This window comes from Ursus arctos, unplaced genomic scaffold (genome assembly GCF_023065955.2).
Source record: "Ursus arctos isolate Adak ecotype North America unplaced genomic scaffold, UrsArc2.0 scaffold_7, whole genome shotgun sequence".
NCBI classification, from domain to species: domain Eukaryota; kingdom Metazoa; phylum Chordata; class Mammalia; order Carnivora; family Ursidae; genus Ursus; species Ursus arctos.
In genome coordinates this window covers 58,767,344-58,791,163 of record NW_026623089.1, presented here as the reverse complement: position 1 = coordinate 58,791,163, position 23,820 = coordinate 58,767,344, and positions in this window count along the sequence as shown.

The following is a 23,820-nucleotide window of genomic DNA, read 5'->3' as shown; positions in this document are numbered from 1 at the left end:
GTGACAAAACATTCTAGGTCTTTGATGATATTATTAAGGTGCTGATTGTACCTGTTTGGAGGCTTCACTTAACACTGGAATTCTAGACATGGGAGATAATTAATGTCCTCATTTTAAAAGGCAATTTAGATGAGACTTGGTGAGAGTCATATTAGAATACAACTATATTTATTCACATTCTTCTTCACCTTTACTTCCAATTTTTTCTTATGCATTAATTTTTACATTACCAAGATTTTAAACTTCAAATCGATCATTATATGTCTCATTTTTCACGGTTGTTTAGCCATAGACTGCCTTGCACATAGATTTGATGATTCCTCCCTTATTTCCAACTGAGATGTTCCTTTACATTTAGTTGATGGGATTCCTTCCCTGAGTGATGCTTTTTACTTTGTTTACTTTTTATTTATTTTTTTAGTATGAAGAAATGCTCGTGGTTGCTATACTCCTAAGAATTTATGCCACTTTTATATTTGAATAACATATTTGTTGGAAAATCTGTCCCTTTGGGCGGGGAGCATTATATAGTCCTTGCGTCATGTTGTCTGGAATACCGTTGGGCTTCAAATAGTTTCTCAAACACAGTGACGCCCGCAAGGGGACTCCTCTTAATCTGAATTCTCATCCTCTTTCCTCCGTCCCCAGTGGGAACTTCTACTTTGTGAAAGAAGGTCATTTTGCTGCCTGTGTGAAGAGCTGACACAGAGAAGGGATGCTCATCAGGAGCCCTCAGCAGCCTTTGCTTTTGCCTCCTGCTCGCGTCTCTTATCTTCTCATTTGTTTTCTGTGTCACTCTATTTCTATATAACAGTGGAGATAATGAGCTCTGGGCATTAGCGGTCCTTCTGTTTATCATCACTTGCTTCCCTCTAAGCAGGGAATTCCCAACATGTCTAAGACTAGCATTTTGGTGTTTGTGGGTTTGTGTGTGTGTGTGTGTGTGTGTGTGTGTGTGTGTGTGTGTTTATTTTTGTTTTACAGTGGAGCTATTTCTTCCATTGAGACTTTAATGTGTTTTCTTAGGTCTGCTCTTTGTATGATTTCAAGAAAGAAATTCCTGGGCATTTTTTCAGGAATTAATTCTAATTTTTAGTGTTCTTATGGAGGATGTATATAGTGGTGTGTGGGGCTGTATAAAGTTGAAGCTTGTCAAGCCACACACAATCTCAGAAAACTATCTTATCCATTTACTTATTGACCAGTTACCTTCTATTCTTGATTCTTTGTTTCTTAGGCACATCAGTTGATAGGCATAGGCAGAGTGTTACTGGGACCCGGTTCTACGTTGCCAACTCAAATAACAACATCAAGCTTTGTGAAAAGATCAAAATGCTTTGTTGAAATGCCTATTTGTAATTTGAAAGAAAAAGGTAATAAGTGCAATTGTGCTGAAGGATCTGCAGTGGGTTCTAGTAGAAACGTTTTGTTCATTTTCTCTCAGAATTTGTGAAAATACTTGGCTGAAATGCCTGAGGAAATGGTAATTCTTCTTAGCTTGTCTGGATTTTATTTCTTTTTATGTTGTTCTAGAGAGGAGAAATCTTAAACACATCATGGATCTTTGTTTGTTCCTGCTGGCTTTTTAGGATTATCTACTTCTTTCTTTTTATTTTTTATCATTAATGTCACAGTAAGTTTGAGATAGAAACAAAATAACCAAGTACCATGTGTAAAGTATCAACATTGTTTAGATAATCACAGTGATAGTAACTAAATTTTTAGTGCTTAATATTTGTCAGAAACTGTTTAGTGATTTGCCTATATTAAATGCTTTCTTCTTCACAAAAACTACAATTTATAGATACTATGTTTCTATTACTACCATGCAGACCATGAACTAATAGTTTGGGACCTTGTCTAAAGTAAACAAAGACTGGGGCGCCTGGGTGGTTCAGTCGTTAAGCGGCTGCCTTCGGTTCAGGGTGTGATCCCAGAGTCCTGGGATCGAGCCCCACATCAGGTTCCTCTGCTGGGAGCCTGCTTCTTCCTCTCCCACTCCCCCTGCCTGTGTTCCCTCTCTTGCTGGCTGTCTCTGTCTGTGTCAGATAAATAAATAAAATATTTTAAAAAGTAATTAATTAATTAAATAAAATAAGCAAAAAGAGCTTAATGGGAGAGTCATGATTTGACTTTGGAACCGTGTGATTTGACCCCAAACAAACAAAAATCAAAAGACTGAAGGAGTACTATAGGGAAGAGTATGAAAAAAACAGCAATTGTCAAATAATTAAAATCTTTTTTCCCATTAGTATGTCATAGGTCTGAATAATGTGTTTGCCTCAGCTGGAAGGTTATAAAATCTGAAATTCTACCTGTGAAATGTGGGGTGGTCCATGGGCCTTTAGGAAAAGGAATTGCATATGACTGAGTAAGGCTGAAGGGATTTTTCTCCCTATCTTTAAGACCAAGTGCAAGTTTTTCTTGGGACCAGTTTAGGGTAAGGAACAAGCTTCTGACACTAATGGAATTTTGTGTGGGTATAGGAGCAGAAAGAAACCAGCTTGTGCAATGGAGTTCTGAGAAACCTTGGAGAGTGTATGAAAAAAAAAGCGCATTCGGAAGACTGATAAACATGGTCCCAAAGGAATGAAGCATCTGTGTTTGGGTAATGCTAATGGATTATGCAGAACAGGCCTCTCCCTCACTATGCATTCTATACCCACAACATTTAATATTTGCATTAATAATTCTTTTAGGTTCATTAATTTTCTGAATATAATATTATATAGTTTTTCCTGTAAATCAGATAGTTAAAAGAATACTAATTTGTAAGTGATATGGTGAAAATAAGCCACACATTATTAATCCACAAAACCAATTACCTGGACAAATTCACATAAATGAATACATTCAGCCAAGTGTTATGTAACTATTAGTGAAAAGTACCTAAATTTCGCCTCTGCAAATGCCTCAAATCTCCTTTCAAGATACAGAAATAATCAATTCAGTTTAAAGGAGTCTGCCTCTCTCTAATATTTTGGCACTTGCTGGCTGCGTACATTACTTAGACTTCCAAGAAAACTTTTTCCTCTGTACTTAGATGTTGTGTTAACAATGTTTCAAGCTTCTGTAAATTGATGTTTTAACATCTGCCCTACATGTGTATTCTGGAACTTTTGTTCCAGACCACTCAATAGTATAACTGAGTCACCTTGCCTTAGCCTCTTGCCTCTCTCCTCACTCCCTGCTTCCTGAGAAGGAATCCTCCTCCAAGAGGTGTGATTTTTCAGATACAAAGCAGTCAATCCAGAACCCACATACTAACCACTTCCTTTATTGGGCTTTCACTGGGCTACTATCCTTCTGTCCTAATTACCCCAGGGGCAGGTACAACAGGGGATAGCCAGTATGTCCCAGAGCCTGCTGAAATTATTCAAGCTAGCCAATCCTAAATCTGTTTAATCTGCATTGCCCATTCCTTCCAAGGAAATTATGATAAAAACTCTTATCCAAGATCCTCCCCACTCTCTCTCTGCCCCTGATGGACCTCAGTGCTTCCTCATGTCTCTCCCTCCCATCCAATCCATGGCAAGAGGTGCTCCTTCTTCTTGGGAATGATGAGTAACAAAATATCTTTTCTTTTCTTTTTTTTAAAGATCTTACTTATTTTAGAGAAGAGAGAGAGAGCACGAGCAAAGAAGCAGACTCCCCACTGAGCAGGGAGCCTGATGTGGGGCTCGATCCCAGGACCCTGGGATCATGACCTGAGCCAAAGGCAGACATTCAACCAATTAAGCCGCCCAGGCGCCCCACAAAATATCTTTTCAATAGGAATGTTTCCTGATCTGTTGTCCTTAACACACCTCAAATTTTTTATTAAATGCTAAATATATTATTTTATTGAGACATACTTGACACATATGTTACATGAGTTTTAGGTGTACCACATAGTGATTCTACAAGTCTATACATTATGCTATGCTCACCACAAGTGTAGCTACCATCTGTCATCAAACAATGCCATAAAATTGCCGTATATTCCCCATGCTGTACTTTTCACCATACAAGCCTGTATCTCCCACTCCACTTCACTCATTTTGTTCATCCCTCTACTTTCTCTCCTCTGGCAACCATCAGCTTGTTCTCAGTATTTATGGGTCTGTTTCTACTTTTTGTTTGGTCAGTGTTTTGTTCATTTGTTTTGTTTTTTAGATTCCACATATAAGTGAGATCATATAGTATTTGTCTTTCTTTGTCTGACTTATCTCACTTTGCATCATACCCTCTGGGTCCATCTATGTTGTCATAAATGGCAAGATCTCATCCTTTTTTATGCCTGAGTAATATTTCACTATATACATATATCACAATTTCTTTATCCATTCTTCTATTGATGGACACATGGACTGTTTCCATATATTTGCTATTGTAAATAATGCCGCTATAAACATAAGGTTGTGTATATCTCTTTGAATTAGTGTTTTTGTTTTCTTTGGGTAAATATGCAGTAGTGGAATTATTGGGTCATATAGTATTTCTATTTTTAATTATTTGAGGAATTTCCATACTGTTTTTCATAGTGGGTGTATCAATTTACATTTCCACCAACATTGCATGAGGGTTCTTTTTTCTCCAGATTTTCACCAACACTTGTTCTTATCTTTTTGATTCTAGTCATTTTGACAGGTGTAACATGATTTCTCACTGTGGTTTTGATGTGCATTTCCCTGTTGATTAGTGTTGTTGAACATCCTTTCATGCGTCTGTTGGCCATCTGTATGTGTTCTTTGGGAAAAAATGTGTATTCAGGTCCTTTGGCCATTTTCAGTCAGACTATTTGGTTTTTTTGTTGTGGTGGTGGTTTTGTGTGTGTGTGTGTGTGTGTGTGTGTGTGTGTGTGTGTGTGTGTGTAGTTGTATAAGTTCTTTAAATATTTTGGATACTAACCTCTTATCGCTTGCAAATATGGTCTCCCATTTAGTAGGTTGTCATTTGCTTTGTTGATGGCTTCCTTCACTGCACAAAAGGTTTTTTATTTTGGTATAGTCCCAATAGTTCATGTTTGCTTTCATTTCTCTTGCCTGAGGTGACATATCTAGAAAAATGTTTCTGTGGCTGATGTCAGAGAAATTACTGCCTATGTTTTCTTCTAGGAGTTTTATCATCTTATGCCTCACATTTGGGTTTTTAATTCAATTTGAGTTCATTTTTGTGTATGATGTATGAAAGTGGTCTGGTTTCTTTCTTTTCCAGGTATTAGTACACTATATTTTAAGCAGCCATGTAGCTGCTTCTTCCTTTAGACTATTATCTCTACATTCTTTGCCTCATCAGCATTTTTTTCTGATACACTGTGGTGAAAGGTAGTGCATGTGAACTCCATTTTCAGGCAAAACTTACATTTTTACTTAAATTTTTGTTAAGATAATCAGAGATTTAGATGAAGTTGTGAATAATACAGACGGATCTCTGTACCCATTATTCAGTTTTCTCCAATGGTAACATTTTGCAAAACTATACTACAATATCACAAACAGCATTTGACATTGATGCAATCTTCTGATCTTATTTTCTTTTTATAAAAATAAACTATTTGATCATTGTGCTGGGTAAAAGTAGATATCCCAACAGTGGACAGCATAGCACTTCCTGTGAAAGCACTTCCCTTCTTGTCTCCCCTCACTCTCGCTTTTGCAGCAGATGAGAAATATTTTGTTTAACATTTGTATGTTTAATGTCTTGGCCAAAATGTATTTCTGTAATTATGGCTGACTCAATGGTTGTTACTATAACAGCATTGATTATCAGAATTAAATGGCCAATATATACATTGAAAGACCATGTGGAAAGACTAAAATTTTCAAAACTGTATTCAGACATGATTTGAATTTGTGAATTGACATTGATTGCAGACCAGTTCCAACTCTAGACGTTTGTTCCCACCATTAATTCTTGAATCTTCAGGTGTTTAACTTTTTTTTTTTTTAAGTAGACTACAGAACCAATCTGGAGCCCAGCACATGGCTTGAACTCACAATCCTGAGATCAAGACCTGAGCCGAGATCAAGAGTTGGACACTCAACCAACTGAGCAACCCAGGTGCCCTAGGTGTTTTGACATCTTGAGTACATAACTCATTGAGTCTAAACTTGTTGTTGCCATGAAATCTTACTATTCCACAGTACTTGTAATTTCGAGATGGAGAAGAAAACTGAATGGTTCCTGAAAATAGGAGAGGACTCCATTTAGTGCTTTTACTCAAACTATACTAGGGCTTCGATGCTAAAAATAAATTCCTCCTTTCTTGAACACTTTATTTTCAGTATTGTGCCCTCATGCTTCGCTTCTTCTTTTCCCTTTGGGTTACTCATTCACACTATAGTTGACATATTTGATCTCACAGATTAAGGAAAATGGAAAGACTCTCCATTCTAGTTTATTATTTTTTTAGTCTTTGGAAAGAATCTCCATTTTAAATTTTTTTCTTTTGGCCTGATGTTAGATGCAGCAGTGTAAGTAAAAATGTTAATCTAAAAGCTAGAATTGTCTCATATAACCAGTTTTTGAATATTATTTATTGAAATGAGTTTTTCTTTGCTTTATATTAAACTAACACAGGACAATCAACACTAAAATACTTCCAAAAGCTGTGATTGTTACCTTTTTTCCCCTTTCTTAAAAAAAGATTTATTTATTTGTTTTAGAGAGAGAGAGAAAGTGCAAGTGGGAGGGGCAGAGGGAGAGGGAGAGAGAATCTCCAGTGGACTCTTCACCCAGTGTGAAGCCCGACCTGGGGCTCAATCTCATGACCAGGAGATAACTACTTAAAGCCAAGAGTGGGAGGCTTAACCGACTGTGCTACCCAGGCACCCCTATTGCCTTTTTTCTATACTGAATGACAAATGGAAACTATGAAAATGTTTTGTTCTGTTTTGTTTCCCTTCTGGATTTCTCAAGCATCTGCTTTCAAATGTAATAAGAACGTAAATTGAATATACATGATTTTAATGACCTTAAAATAAATGTATGCATTTTCGTAGTCTCTTGTAATTCTACTCAAAAGCTAGATCAAAGCTTTCCTTTTTCAAATACTACCTTTGAATAGACTTGGTTACTAGCCTTGTTTGATGTAAAGGAAACAGTATCTTTGGGAGAAACAAATCAAGACAAGTAGCTTACTTACATTATTTATTTTTCAAAGTAAATAAGTATCTTAAGATGTATTCTCTTCTTAGAAAGCTTTAAAATCAAAAAGAGCCAGACTTTAGGTAGTTACTTCCTCTGAGTCCAGTCCATGGACCCATTACATTTCCCTAGTGTTATTTGTGCTTTAGCCTCTTTTGGGGATTGATAGAGACAACATCTATGGAACCCACACATTCAGAGCCACATGTACTTGTAACATTCCTATGGACATTACTGCTTACCCAACAATAGCCCCCTACAAACCTGATTAGTATATGTTTAATTTAGTACCTCAAAGCAATTCAACTGAAAAAAAATTTTTTAGATACATTAAGCTTGTGCAAAGGTTTTATATTACATCTGTGCTGAAACTTTTTATGGTTCAGTTCTGTTTTATATACTCTCCTTTTTCCAATAAAATTATTTTTCAATTAGATGCTTAGAATAATGTGTTCTATTTAATTTTCATTTAAATTAAAAATAAATAAATAAAGGAGTAGCTACTAACTACCAGAAATTTCCTAGCTACTACACTAGACTTCTATATGCAGTTCATATCTTTTAAAGTTAATGAGCTCCTACATTTTGGTAGTTAGTTGAATTTTTTTTCATGCTTAGAATATTTTGTGTAGCACTGAAAATACCATTAAGCCACTTAGTGTTTTAAACGGAATCATCTTAATGGATGCCTTTCAAAATATTAAAACAATTTTCCTGCTTTTCTAAAAGCCTTGGGGGGGGGGAGCACAATTGAATTGAGATGTTCAAGTCATTTTAAAAGTCATTGAGCATGGATCATTTTGGCAGATAGGACAGCTTGAACTGATGCTAAATAAATCCCTGTTACTTGAAGACAAGATGCTTGGTAAGTATGAGAGAATTCCATTGTCCTAGATAAAAAGGAAGCTATATACACCATTGAAAGTATGTTCTCCCTTTAGTTCCTTTCAAAAAGGGCTAAATGGATTTAAATAGCCCAAAGTATTGAATACTTTTGGAGAAGACTGCAGAGATCATGCTGATCTAATTAGAAAAATTGCATGCTTTTTATATGCCATTTTCCTTTTTATTAGCCAATTTGAAATATATTATCAAAGGGAAACTCACTTTTCTTTTTTATGTAGTACTCTTGCCCTATGTTCACTAGCTCTGATGCTGCAGTTCTATAATAAGCTTTTTGAATATGGACGAGCCCCTTAATTCTTTGCTCCAGTTCACTTCTTTGGATAAGGAAGATAGCATCCCACCCTACTATTTTGTAAATTACCACTCAGACGAACTGAATGCCACCCTAGAGCATTAAACCTCAAAGACTTAATGCACTTTCATAGACTAACTGAGAATTATTTGCACACTGGAACCTTTAGGCAAGCTGGGAAAAGAGAACTAATGAAAGTGTTCATAATGCACTTACATTGCAAAGTATCAGGATACTTTTATACAACATTGAATGGTAACACACTCAGACTGTTTTGGGTAATTTTACCCAAATAAAAAATTTCTAAACAGTTATCTAAACGGTTTGATTTTGACCCTTGTTTTGGGACACTGCTTGGCACTATTGATGAGCCATCTGTGCCATGAACTCTCTAGGCCCTTACAAGTCATGCTGATCAGACTCAACTGCTCCCTGCTACCCACTGGCTTGGCATTTGTGGTCTCCAAACAACTCCATTTCAAATTTTTCATATTGATGCTACTAAAACTCCTTGTACTCTCTTCCCAAATCACACTTATCAGAAAATGAACTCATTACCTGCACTACTGAGCTTACAGGCATCAGTGATAACCTATTTCAAGAAACCCCTCTTTTTTTTTAAATAAAACTTTCTGTAGATCCTCACACTTGCTCTCTTATTTTCTTCATCTCTTTAAAAAAGTTTCCTTTCTTCTTTTGAATAGTAATTCCCCCTCCTCTTGGTGATGTCCCCTTTGGTCTTCACTAGACCCATCAAATATATACATTAAACAATATCTTTACAATATCTCTTTTATGTATATGATATTCTCACCATTCCTAAAAAATGCTTCTTCATTCTGACTATTCTCTTTACTGCACTGTCAGAGTTACTGCCTTCATGGTGTCACTGGTAAACAGAAAAATATCTATAATCAAGATGGAAATCAAATATCAGGTTTGTGGTACATATCTTAACAGTGATTTAGCCGGATTCATAAATGTCATTTTCTCATTTAGATGACACAAAGCTTGGGCAACTTCTCATTGCTGAATCTTATTAACCAAGCCCTGTTGACTAGATAGATGAATGAATGAATGAAAAATAAACAGGACTTATTTTCATAAGATTTAGTCTTGTGTCATGACGGTATCAAGGGAAAAACTTGTACAAATGTTCAAAGCCAGAGGAAGCTAGATGTAGGGAGTTATTTTTGTTGATCACATTTTGGTATGTAACTTACTCATAATGATGTAGCAGAGAAATTAGGTGGATTTATTTCTCTATTATTGCAGAAATTTCCAGGTATCACTGTGGAGATCCCCTAACAGATCTTATCATGGTACAAGGTGCCACCCACAGAAGTACTTGGGATTCTATAACTAGGAGGCTATATTTCAGATCAGCTTTGCCTCAAATACTATTTTTAGACCAACTTTGCCTCAAATGCAAAGTCAGCCTCAGAAATTCTGTCTTCTACTTCTGCTTATTTTAGCCTTGTAGAGCTACCAGGGCCAGAAGGGGAACTTCAAGACTTACTCATTTTGGTAAATTGATTCAAAAATGTCCCCAAATTTTCACTTACTGCTCTGTTTAGACCCTTTCTAATGTGACTGCAGATTCGCCCATCAAGAGGTAGAATCTATTACTCCACTCTGTGAATTGGGCTGATTTGTTGACTTCTTTGACCAACAGAATTTGGTAGAAATGACAATGTGCTGACTCTGGAATAGCAACAAGAATCCTTGCATTTTTTATGTTCTTTCTTTTAAAATAATGCCACTGACATGTGAACAATCCCAGCTGGCTGGGGCCATACTCAACAAGCCATAGTAGACTATGGATTTGGTGGATGATTCTTTCCTTCAATGAATATTTATGAGACTTAGTTTTATCATCTCTAAGATTATTTTAATAATAATCTTAAAGGATTTCTCTGATGATTAAAAACTTAAAAAATGAAGCATGAGCCACATAGTAGGCATCAACCATATTTTATGTGGTGTTATGTTACTTTCCATTCTTCTGTAGATGTTTGACTGTTCTAGTCCATTATTCATTTCTGCTAAACTCAGCAAAACATGTACTGAATGTCATTGCCTCTCTCTGGGCTGAGTTCTGAGATTCCAACGATAAATAATACATGAAACTCATGCTGAAGAATTTTATAAGCTTTCATGCAAACTATTAATTAGGTCACTCTACTGACTACTTCGCCAGGAGTCTCTCAGTTTCCTTTCATTGCCAGCTCTCCAGTCTTATTATCTATATTGTCATTAAACTGTTTTATCAAAAGACAAAACTGACCCAATCACTCCTCTATTTAACAACAGTAAAATAACAAACAAAACAATACTGATCTCTGATTTGTTTCATGTTTCTGAAGATCACATTATAAATTTCTTACAGCACACATGGTTTTCCAGTCTTGTAAACCATCCCCTATCTCCTCTAAGCCTTGGGCTCCTCATCAGTAAAACAGACATGAAATCTCCTTCATATATAACAATCAAATGTGATAAAGCATTGAAATCACTTAAAATGTCATATAAGCACTCAGGATAAGGTACCTATTTCTACTGTTGCTAGTCTAATATTATTCTATTTGTGTTGTCACTTCTCTCACCACGTCTGCTGTTACTACTACTCCAGCTGACTTTATCTCTATTATTTGTTAACAAAGTCTTCCTTCTGTCAAAGTGAACGCTCCATAATCTTGACAAATTATGCTTTTTAATTCTATCATAAGAATTATCACAAGCTATTTCCCCTGAAAATGCTTTCCGATCCTCTTTCCACCTTGTGTTTACTATTCATCTTCAAGAATCAGTTCAAATATTACTTCCTTGGTAAAGTGTTACCTCATTCCCTGAGGCAGAGCTAGATATTTTATTTTTTATGACCCATAGATGTTTTACCCTTATCTCTAAAATGTCACTTATCAGGTTATCTTGCAATTTGTTTATTTTCATATATAGGTTTGTGTGTATTTTAAGGACATGCACTTTTTCTCAATAATTTTATTTCTTTAGGGTCTGGACCATTATATTTGTTCAACAAATATTGAGATAACTAATATGCACACTTGAGGATTATCCTAAAAATCATCAATATTCTTCTAGTATTTTAATTTAGGCTTTTCTTTTCTTTTCTTTTTCTAGTTGTACATAGCATTTTTACATCTCTCTTATTCCTAGGTCTCTTTTATTTTAAGAAAGAACATACTCATAAAATAATTCCAGAACTGTAAAGTATTCCTGCTTTCTATTAGTTCAAACAACAAAAACCACATTCTAATAGATATGATTTCTGTGTATATTTTGTCTTTAAAGTGGCACATTCAATTTATTTCTTTAAAATAATGTTTTGTTGTTGTTAGTGAGCAACTATTCATGTATTACCCTGATGTTAAAATTTCCAGATTTTCAATATAAAGGATGAATAAATGTGATTAGTGTATGTGGCAAGTTCTACTGAGATAAATATCTGGTGTGGCTTTGACTAAGAATTTTTTAATAATAGGCATTGACCGGATGGCTTTCATGTTCCCTTCAACTTGACTAAGCTTTAGATAGGCTTCTTCCTGATTATAGGTCACTAACCTCCCTTTTCTGAGAGCTTGTACTTTAGAGAACTTGCAATTATAAAGTCTTTCTCTGCCACTTTGAAATTTAAATCTTCCTCCAGCTGCTTGCCAGGATTTCAGTCCAGGAATGTCTTTCTCAGGGATCTGAGGGTCATCCTTTTGAAATGTAATTATCAAGAAAGATAGGGCTACTGTGTCCCAGCATCTGTGGGAGGGTAGAATATTGACTTTATTAATATTAACAAGTCAGTTAGCAAACACAGATAGTCTAAGCCCATTAACCAACCAGTTTTTTCTACTAGCTCACCCCACTGGTAAGAAACTCTCCTGCTTTTTGTTTTAGTGGAGTTGAATTTTGCTTCTCTCCCTTATAATGGTAGTTCAGACCCTATTACAATAGTCTTCAGTTAAGTTGTCCTCACCTGTTTAATTTGTCTGGTGCAATTTTTCTTTGATAGCAGTTTCCATACATTATATTTTATAAAGGAAGTTTTAGATTTGTATTTTACAACGTGGATATATTAGTTTCCTATAGTTGATGTAACAAATTGCCTCAAACTTATCAGCTTAAAACAACACAAATTTATTCTCTTATAGTTCTGCAGGTTAGAAAACTGAAATCAGTTTTACTGGGCTAAAAATATCCTACAAGAGCTTACCATCTCCTGTGCACTAGCTCTTCTAAGGCCACACCAGTCTTCTTGTTCTTCTTCCCACATGCCAGGCATATTCCTGCCCTGGGATATTTGTTCTTGTTCTCCTGACCAGATCACTTTTTATATAGCTTCGTGGCTCACTGATTCTCCCCCATCAAGTCTTTGTCAAAAGTCACTTTCTTAATGAGGTCTTCTCAGAACAGATCACATGATTTAAAATTTCACCCCACTCCCATATTATTTTTGTTTGTTTTTAAAAATGTATTTAGATATTCACTTATACATCTTTATTTATTTAAATGAAATAAAGCTTCATAGTGTGAAATGCATAAATCTTAAAAACTTCACATAGAAATCCCCTTTCTCTTACCAATCATGTGCACCTCTTCCTTGCCCCAGTAGACACCCACTGTTCTCATTTTAATCACTGTAATTTAAGTTTTCCTGTTCTTAAACTTCATTAAATAGGATCTACAGAATGTACTCTTCTGTCTATGGATTCTTTTATCCAATATTTTTGAAATTAATCTATGTAATCTGATATATCTGTGGTTTCTATTTATTGCTGAGAAGTATTGCATTGCATTTTCACACCACATTTAATTATCCATTCTCCTGTTGATGGAATTATAGGTTGTTTCCAGTTTAATGGAGTTATGGATTATTTCTAGTTTGGGACTTTTTAATATAAAGCCGCTAAAAACACTTTTGTGTATTCTTTTTGTAGGCATAGGTTTTTATTTCTGTTGTATAAACACATGTATTAGTCACAGTTCTCCAGAGAAACAGAACCAACAAGATGTGTATTTATATAGAGAGAGATTTGTTTTAAGGAATTTGCTTACAAGGTTACAGAGGCTTGGCAAGTTCACAATCTCATGAGGTAGATCAGCAGGCTAAAGGCTCAGGTAAGAGTTGAAGTTCAAGCTGTAAATCAGTTGGCTGGCAAAATTCCTTGCTTGGGAGAGGCCAGTCTTTATTAAGGCTTTCAACTGATTGGATGAGGTCCATCCACATTATAAAGGGCAATTTGCTTTACTCAAAGTCCACTAATTTAAATGTTAATCTCATCTAAAAACACCTTCACAGAAATACCCAGAATCACATTTGACTAAATATCTGGGCCCCATGACCCAGCCAAAATTAGCCACCACAGGTAGTTTTATTTTTTCCTTCCGATATTTATAAGTTTTACTTTGTTTTTTGTTACCTGATTGCATTTGGGCCATTAGCCTAATATTGAATGAAAGAAGTGAGATCAGGGATCATCCATACTCCATTTTCTAACTTAGAAGGAAAAGTCAATATCTTGCCATTACATATTACATTGGCAATACATTTTTCATAAATACCCTTTATCAGATTGTAGATATAGTCCTAATTTGCTGAGACTTTTAAAAAAATAATCAATGGGTATTAAATTTTTCCAAATGCTTTTTTTCCTCATCTATTGAGATGATTATATATTTTTCTTCTTTATTCTATTAATGTAGTGAATTGCACTGATTGATTCTAATGTTAAAACAACTTTCACTTCCTAAGATAAAGCCCAGTTGGACATGATGTATTACCTTTTTATATATATATATTGCTGGACTTAATTTGTTGATGCTTTGTTTTGGCATTTAGGTTAATTAAAGACAATGCTCTGCAATTGGTTTCTGTTTTTTTTGTAATGAATTTGAGTTAGTGTTTTCCCTTCATTATTTTTTGAGGAATGAACCTTTTATGAATACCCCTCAGAATTCCCCACTCTTGCTTAAGGAATTGAGTCAATGTAGGAAAATTGGATTTTCTCCCTAGGAATATGAAATTAGGACACAGAGAATAAAGTAAATGCTGTGATGATGAAGAATCTGGGTTTGAATCACTGGGGATTCCACAAATCAGAAAGATAGATAGAATTAGAGAAAACGACCTTGAGGCAGAGAGAGAGCATGAGACCAAGAGTGAGAGAGGTGGATACTTTTACTTTCAAGGTCCAGTTCCTCCTGAGGAACTGCATTTTCTCTCCTTACGTTTCATAAAATTCCCCTCAAGCTTAAAATAAAGTCTCCTTTATGGGAGCTTAAGGGTGGGGAACACTACCAAAATAAGCTTTGGTTGCCATTTATAGATTTCTTTATATGCCTTTTTAAAAATTAGGTTTGATTTTGGAAAATACAATTTGAGAGGTGTGGAAAAATTCTCAGAGGAGAGAATGGAACTAGAAATAGGGAGGCTGACAACCATTCTGGCAGCTTGTGGTAATTTATTAATATTCCATTTCTTTAATCAAATAGCTGACTGATTTGAAATTATTGGGAAAGCCTGGTTAGATTTTTTCACAGCACTATATTATGTGCACAGTATGCTTTATTATATGATATATATAAATTCAATATGTAACCTTTGTGTTTCATAAGTATATTTCTGTCCCTAATGGAATCTTATAACAAAATGCTTTAAAAAGCTGTGAGACTTCTGGGTACTCAAACAACTTTAAGTTTAAATTAACTCAGGAATTGATTTCCACTTCAAGCAGTGTTTTACTAAATGCAAAAGTATAGATCGGACCACTTCTTCAAGAAGGAATCTTCAAATTGATAGGTCTAAATTTTACCCTTGAACATTGTTTCAGCTTAACACTGTTTATACATGAAAAGCTCCACGACACCTAATTTAGTGGCAAATGCAATTACATAGATCTCCAAGGAAATTTCTTCTCCAGCTAACAGGCAAATAGTGAAAACTGACTCTGACTCTGGTGACTGTTTTCCACCCTCATGATCTGGAATGGGCAGGAATTTGGTAAAGGGAAAATGAGTTCTCTTTTATATCCCAGGAGAGAAGAATTTGGAAAAAAAAAAAAAAAGAAAGAAAGAAACAAAAAACACCTGAATATGGAGTATTTATATCTTTGAATCATGTTGGGTCTGCTCTTTGTTCACCTGTGATTTCATAAACAATGATGTCTCTGGTTAGTACTGATTCAGCAGAAACCTTATTCTTTATTTTTCTATACACTTTTTCTAGAAAATTTTGTATTCTGCCATAGCATTAATAGCCTCTGTCATCATAGGGGCTATTGGACTGATTCATTTTGGATTAAAAAATATATGTGTGTATATATTTGTGTATACATATGTATATATGTGTATATTCTTCTGAACTCTCTTTGGGAACTAGTTTGTGTTATACTTAATGTTTTAAAAAATTCCACATATTGGTGTAAAAATATGTAGAAAATAATTTTCAACATTCTAGGATTTACTTTTTAGAATCAATGAATTGATAAAATATTGCCAATGGATGTTCCCTAAATGAATAACTGTTCAATCCACCTTCATTATTGAATTTAGATGTACACTGGATATTATTTTTAATAAAATCTTTTGGATTTTCTTTAAAATTCTTTCTGCCCCATAGTTGAGCTTTTTCCTTGGAAGAGGGGCTGGTTACTGAGAGTTTGGGTGGAAGGGTAATGGGGTTTTAGGACTTCGATTCTTCTTCTCATTTCAATCTTACTCTTTTCAGAATAAGAATGGGAGATGGGAAGTTCCATGTACTTTTTATTGATGCCTCAGACACCAGAGTGTGTTTCACACCTATTAAAAGAAAGGTTGCCAACTCTTGCCAATTTATCAGAAGGCCAGTGTGGTTGAGATTAGGGATGTTTCTGGCTGTGGTGTCTCTGGGAAGCCTAGACACAGATAAGATATATAGTTCCTGCAGGGAACTTTAGTAATAGGGAAGCTCAGTAGAACATTACCACTAGGATTGGAATTGCAGAAAGCAGAATGGCTGGTCCTTATTTGAACCCTGGTCCATTTTCTACCCAGATAGAATGATCTCTCCCCAAATTTCTACTTCCTCTCCTACCATGAGATGAAAAAGTGAGCCCTCTAAGGAGTCAGGAAATAAGGATATCATATACAGCAATTTTTAATTCTTTCATAAGAGAATTTTATCCTTAAAACAAGTTCCAGAGAAATCTAACATTTAAAAAGTGTTCATGTTATGGGTGCCTGGGTGGCTCAGTTAGTTAAGCGTCTGCCTTCAGCTCAGGTCATGATCTCTGGCTCCTGGGATCAAGTCTCACATCAGGTTTCCTGCTCAGTGGGGAGTCCGCTTCTCACTCTTTCTCTCTCTCATCCCCTCCCCGTCATGTGTTCTTTCTCTCTCTCTCAAATAAATATATAAAATCTTTAAAAAAAAAAAGTGTGAATTTTAGTTCTTCGCAGACCATATAAATCTTCCATACCAGTGTGTTCATTTTTTGGAAAACTTTTATTCTGAACTAATTTTAAACTTATAAAAAAGTTGCAAACATTGTACAGAGTTTCTATTTACTGCTCAACCCAGCACCCACAATGTTAATATCTTACATAACATAATATTGTCAAACCAGGAAATTAATATTTATTCAAATGTTACCAGTTATTCTACTAATGTCTATTTTCTATTCTAGAAGACCATCTAGTATGCTCTGTTACATGTATTTATTTTTTTAATTAATAAACTTTATTTTTTAGAGCAATTTTAGGTCACAGCAAAATCACCTGAAAAATACAGAGTTCCCCACACATGCACAACCTCCCCCATTATCATCATTCCTCATCAGAGTAGTACATTTGTTACAATCCATGAACCTACATTGATATATCGTTACCACCCAAAGTCCATAGTTCGCACTTAGCTTCACTGTTGCTGTTGTACATTCTATGGGTTTGACAAATATAAATGACATGTATTACCAAATAGTTTCACTTGTCTTAAAAATTCTCTATGCTGTATTCGTCCCTTCTTCCTCCTTAACCCCTAATCTTAGTTTTGCCTTTTCCACGATGTCATATTGTTGGACTCTTACATCATGTCACTTTTCCAGATTGACTTTTTTCATTTAATAAAATGCATTTAAGTTTCTTCTATGTCTTTTCATAGTTTGATAGCTCATTCCTTTTTAGTGCTAAATTGCATTTTCATTGTCTGGATGTACCAGTTTATTAATCTATTAATCTCTTGAAGGACATCTCGGCTACTTGCATGTTTTGGCAATTATGAATTCTATAAGTATCGTCATGCAGGTTTTTGTGTGGACATATTTTCAATTCATGTGGGTAAATACCAAGAAGTGTGACAGCTGGATCATATAATAAGCATATGTTCAGTTTTGTAAGAAACTGCTAAAGACTCTTCCAAAGTGTTAGTACCATTTTGCATTCCTGCTAGCAATGAATGAGAATTCCTGTTGCTCCATGTCCTTGCCAGCATTTGGTGTTGTCAGTGTTCTGGATTTTGGTCAATAGGTGTGTAGTGTTGCATTTAGTTTTTATTTCTTTTTAGTGTCCTCCAATTTTTAATATTTCCTCAATCTTTCTTTTTCTTTCATGATTCAAACTTTTGTTGAATTATTAGTTATTTTGTAGAATGTCCCTCAATGCAGTTTGTCTGATATTTTTTCATGATTGGAATGAGATGAATTCATGCTGTTTCTACAATAATACTTTAAAAAGCTTTTTGTCCTATTCAGTGCATCTTATCAAGGGATTTACAAGGTTAATATGATAGTCTTATTACTTCAGATATTAAACTTGCCTGATTGTTTATGATGGTGTCTGCTATTTCTTGACTATACATTACTAAACTTTGTAGTAAAGAAATATATCTTAGGGGAAATACTTTGGAGCTATTCAAACCATGTTTCTCTTTAAACTTTCACCAAATATTAACATCTATTTTTGGATCTATGAGTTAAAATGCAATATTATCAACATTTATCCTTCCTTATTGGTAAGAATATGGAAGATAGATTGGACTCAGGAATGACAACTATATTTTGTCCTGAGCAGTTGTATGAATCAGAGGGAACTTTTATTTTTACCTTACTTCTTTCATTTTTCCCCCCCTGAGGAACATGTGGGTATGGAAAATATTGAGAATTGGGAATTCATTGGACATCGGGCATGCTTAATTTTAACTGACTATTATTGGACAGTCAAGTAGAGTTGTTAAGCATGGAATTCATTATTAATCAAATTCGTAGGTTGATGTTAGGCCTGCAGATAAACCTTGGGGTTATCAGAATACAAATGGTACTACTTGTGGGACTAGATGACATTGCTTAGGGCAGGAATATTGATAGATTAAAAAAAAAAAAGAACTATGCATTAAGCACATGGCAACCCAGTATTTAGGAACTAGGGAGAAGAAGAGGAGGAGACAGCAAAGCATGCTGAGAAGGAGCTACAAAAAGAGTGGGATTAAAATGAAGGGTGTTTGATATGCCAGAGCTAAAGGAAGAAAGGATCTCAACAGGGAACAATAACTCTTTTTTGTCAAATGCAATAGAAATGGCCAGCAAAATGAAGATCAAGGACAAACCACTGGACTTAGCAAGATGGTGTTCATATACCTAAGGTAATATACTTAAGAGCTGATTCCAACTTACTTTTTCCTCTTTATACTATCACCCTGATGGCCTGCTTGTTGCAAAGATACCATATCATTATATTTTCACTTTTAACCCATTTTCTCTCCCATTCCAAGGTTTCAGGTGGGCTTAGGGGCATGCTCATAAGAAACTGACACCCATTCCATCCATTGTCCTTGTGGAAAGTACCATCCACTTTTGACCAATGTTTGGTCACCTTGAAAGACATAGGTGTTTTCTTAAACATCTCTCTGAACAAGGTTCAATTTACTTTATGCTTGGTTCTATTTCCTAGTTTCATTGAAGATTCAGCTTCCCTTTCTGCTTATTTTTCTTTTCTCTCTTTTTCTTCTTAAAGTAGGTTTCAAAGAAAAGACAGTACCAGGACATCTTTTATTCATTGTCTCTCCACCAATATGCAATAAAGTTATATAAAACAAAGCTCTATATTGTTTTTCCCAATTACAACACATTACCTGAAATAGAACCTGGAGCTTAGATGTAGAAACTCAATAAATATTTGTTAAATAAGTGAAAGAATACTACAGTTAATTTAAAATCATGTTTTAAAATTCCATGATCTCTAGTCACTTTTTAAAAAATGTGATATTCTCTCTAATGTATGGAGTTCATTGTGTTTTTCTAATTTTTATATTCTGTTTGCTCTATAAAATATCTTTTCGGGTGTTGTTTTTTTTTTTTTTTTTTGATTTGGTACCTTTCTTCAAGTAATTGGTTTTCTTCAAATGTTTGGTGATTCAAGGCTATCTGCTAATCTTTACGCTTGAATTGTCCTAACTCTCTACCTTTTTTGTTTTTTTGTATCCTATCTGGGAATTATGAGGTAGAGAAAGATACGCTATCTGGATGGATTTTCTGTTTGCTTTTCTCCTGGAAAGTGTGTGGCCTTGTACAATTCTTATCTTTTCAGTTACAGCGCTAACATTCAATTATTTAATCTAAGGCAAATAGTTCTGCTTCCAGCTACTTAGCCCAAATGAACAATGTGTTAGTAGTCAACACTCCTTACTAATCTGACTTGTTGATTAATCAGTTTGATGAATACCCTCAGGCTTTTTAATTTGGTCTTGGAGCTTCATTGAACTGCTCTTAATTTTCTATTCTGTTCAAGTGGAATTTCTAGACTCATTTTATCTGTCTTCCAGACTGTTAAAATGCATTTTCTTATATGTGTCAACATCAAGTAGAAGTAGTATTTCACAGATAGCGACAGATGTTAGAAACCACAGAGGCTTAAACAGGAAGAAGTTGGAAACCTCTTATAGAATCTCGTGTCTAGGAGTCCAAAATACACATGGGGGTTTTACAGTGTTTTCAGAATCTCAGGCTTCTCCTACTTTTGGGTCCACTGCACTTAGTTTCTCAAGGTGAAATGGTACAACGGAATTCCAGCCATTATGCCTACATTGCAGGCAGGAAGTGGGAACAGGGAAGGCAAGAAGAACACGTGAAAGTTGTCTATACCTCTTTTAAGGAACTTCCTCTGAGGGAGGTCCCACCTTATAACTTCCCTTATGGTTCATTGACTATAGCTAGCTGTAAGAGGTTAGGAAATAGAATCATATGGTACAGTACTACTTGAAGTGTGATCCTGGGATGAATGCTGGTATACAAAATGATGGCTTCTCTTTTATGAAGAGATAAATAGATAAAGTGAGAGCAAATAATCAGAAACTTGATAGAAATTTGAAAGTTGTGCAACATATTAATCGCATTTTACAAAAGAAATGACCCATATTGGATTAGGAAGTAAAATAAAATGAAAAAAAGAATCCTGGTCCTTCACCTAGAAGAAAATTGGATTCTTTGACTGATGAAGAAGCACAGAATAGGTATTGGAAAGGCAACTAGCCACCTCTGCCACAGTGATATTCTCTATCAGGCTGCTGACAAAGGACAAAGAGTGGAGGCTTCATGTGTGGATAAAGACAACCATCATCATGTGAGGAATTTCCCCATAGTAGCTACTCTGAGACTTGACAATTTCTTTCCAGCTATTCTCAAGAAGATTTTTTCCTGGGGAATATCTAGATTTCTGGCTTGGTAAGAGGCAGAGAAGAAAACATCAACTGTTTTCTACAGAATTAGATTAAATAATAGATAATATATCTTATAACACAAAAGGGAAAGGGATGGGAAAGGGATATATTTAGAAATACATAGAAAAATTAAAGGAGAGCTGTTGCGTTACAGGTTTATATAATATGTTATGGAACACTTACAATTTCATGTTTTCTAAGTATAGCTTGAAATAACTAACATGAGCATGGAGTAGAACTAAAAGACTTGTTTGACTCTGAATAAATGACTTAAAATCAATCTGTAGGAGACTCACTTTTTTTTTTAATTTAAGAATGCATTTTGGGATATTTAGCTAGGAAAAAATCCCTTATTAATTTGCTAAATATGGGCAGATGTAATGTTTGAGGTAATACTTGAGGAATACTAGTTAGTATTCCAGCATACAATATGAATACTTAGTTTACATTTCTTTTTACTTCCACATGATTTCAGAAATTATAATGTAATGTCTTAACAGTAAATCAACTGAGGGTGCAATGGACTGCATTGTGTCCCCTCAAAATTTATGTATTGAAACTCTAGCCTCTAATGTGACAGTATTTGGAGGTGGGGCTTTTGGGAGGCAATTAGTCATAAGGGTGGAACCTTTATTAGAAAAGACATGTAAGGACACAGCAAGAAGATAGCCATCTGCAAGCCAGAAAGAGCTCTCCCCAAAGCTGAGTCTGCCAGTACTTTGATTTGGGATGACTACTCGATGTTGGACTTCCCAACTGTGAGAAATAAAATTCTGTTGTTTAAGCCGCCTGTCTATGGCATTTTGTTATTGAAGCCTGAATAGACTAAGACAGAAGTTTAAGAGAGAAGTAAGATTTCTACATGAAGTCAAGATATTTAGTGAGTTAACAGTATATTGAAATGCATTTTGCTTAATATTTTTTTTCTTCCTGCCATTGATATATGTGTTTGGGGGAATAAACACTCCAAAAAAAAAAAAAAAAAAAAACCAAAAAAAAAAAACAAACAAAAAACAGCACACATTTCAACAGATCAATTCTGTGAAACAGTATTTTATAATCACCTGTCTGACTTATATTGCCTTAGTAAATTAACTCATGTCATTCACCTGATTCTTGTCTTTTGGTTAATTTTTAAGACAGGTCCATTGAATTGTAGAGATTTTATTTTGTTATTCTTTGGCTAATTTTGCATGGAACCATAAATCTATTAATATTTCATTAAATATGTAATTCAGTATTGCAACATGTTAGAATATATGTTAAAACCTTCAGGATTTCTTTGTGTTTCCAAAGGCCACATGTCAATTTTAGGATTGACAGTCACGGTTTAATAAATTACAGGATTTTAACAGTTACTCACATTTAAGTGATATTCTCATCAACCCTAGTTACAAAGATGAGGTGGAGAAAACATAATACTGCAACCTGCTCTTAAAAACTGAATACTCTAGGGGTATGTTTTCTATTTTATTGTCCTGTTGCAATTGGGCATTCCAATTTAGTCATACCTGTGATTCATTGTAAAGCATTTTCTATTGTGAAATACACCCCTGTCCTAAGTAAATTTGCTTTGAACCCTGTCAATTACATAGGTTTGTTCTCATATGTTATTCCTTGAAGTGGATTTCAGGACTCGAAGAGCAATTACACCTATAATTTTTGAAGGTGAGGACCATATAAACATAGCGTGCCCCAATCCATATGACACGTAAGTAGTCTCCAGTATATTGAGGCCTAAGTAAATGATATGTGCATGTGTAAACAGCATTAAAGGAAAGTGAAAATCAAACATTCAGGTCCTAAGAATGTGGACCTACTATTACAGCAGATAAGATGGTGTTGAGCAATAGAGTGGGCAAACAAAGAGGATGACTTCTGGGCAACATAAAACATAGCCTTTTAATATCCTGAATTCATTTCGTGATAGTTAAAAGTGAACTTCAGAACTGATATGTTTATAATGTAACATAAAGAATGATTTAAAAAAAAGCAAAAGAAAATTGCACGTATGAACTTTTCATGTTCATCCTCCACCTGGTGTTTTTCAAGAGTCCTACATCTCCTATGATCACCTGATACACCACCTGATGTGAAAGGTCTGATCATTTGGTAGTAACACATTTTATTTATAAGAGCTTTATGTTTTAATATCTGATAGAGAAAGGCACCCATATTCTCCTTTATATTTTATTTTCCTCAAATTTAGTTGATATTTAGTTGGCATATTTGTATTTCCAGAAAAATGTTAAAATAAATTTCAGCTTCAAAGTAAAAGGTGTTAAGAAGTGTTGAGCTTTGGGTTTTGATGAAGCTCCATAAGTATCATCACTGATGGAGAAAACACATTAAGCAGATGAAGTGCCACCTTTATTATCTGAAAAGGCTAGTGGAAAGATATGTCTTAGATGTTATAAAATAATGAATTTCCTAAATCTACATCCCAGAATTAGACTTACCTAGGCAGTCATTGATGGTGATGGGAAACTATGAGTGTTGTAAGACACAGCTGTAAGACACAGCAAATATGCTAGTTAGCTTATTGCAAATAACACATCAGATAGCATACTCTTTAGGGGCAAACCAATGTCAAAGAAAGACAAAAGGTATATGCGGGGTCTAATCATGCCTATTTCCTTAGCCTAAATAAACTCACTCAACAGAAAATGTACTCCTTTCATGGGTAACTGAGGTGACGAACTGATATAGCAGACCTGTTAAACTAATGAATATTCCCTCCATATTGAAGGACAAAGGAGCAGGAACTATGGTTTCCCTTCCAGTAGTTGAAATAAAAAAT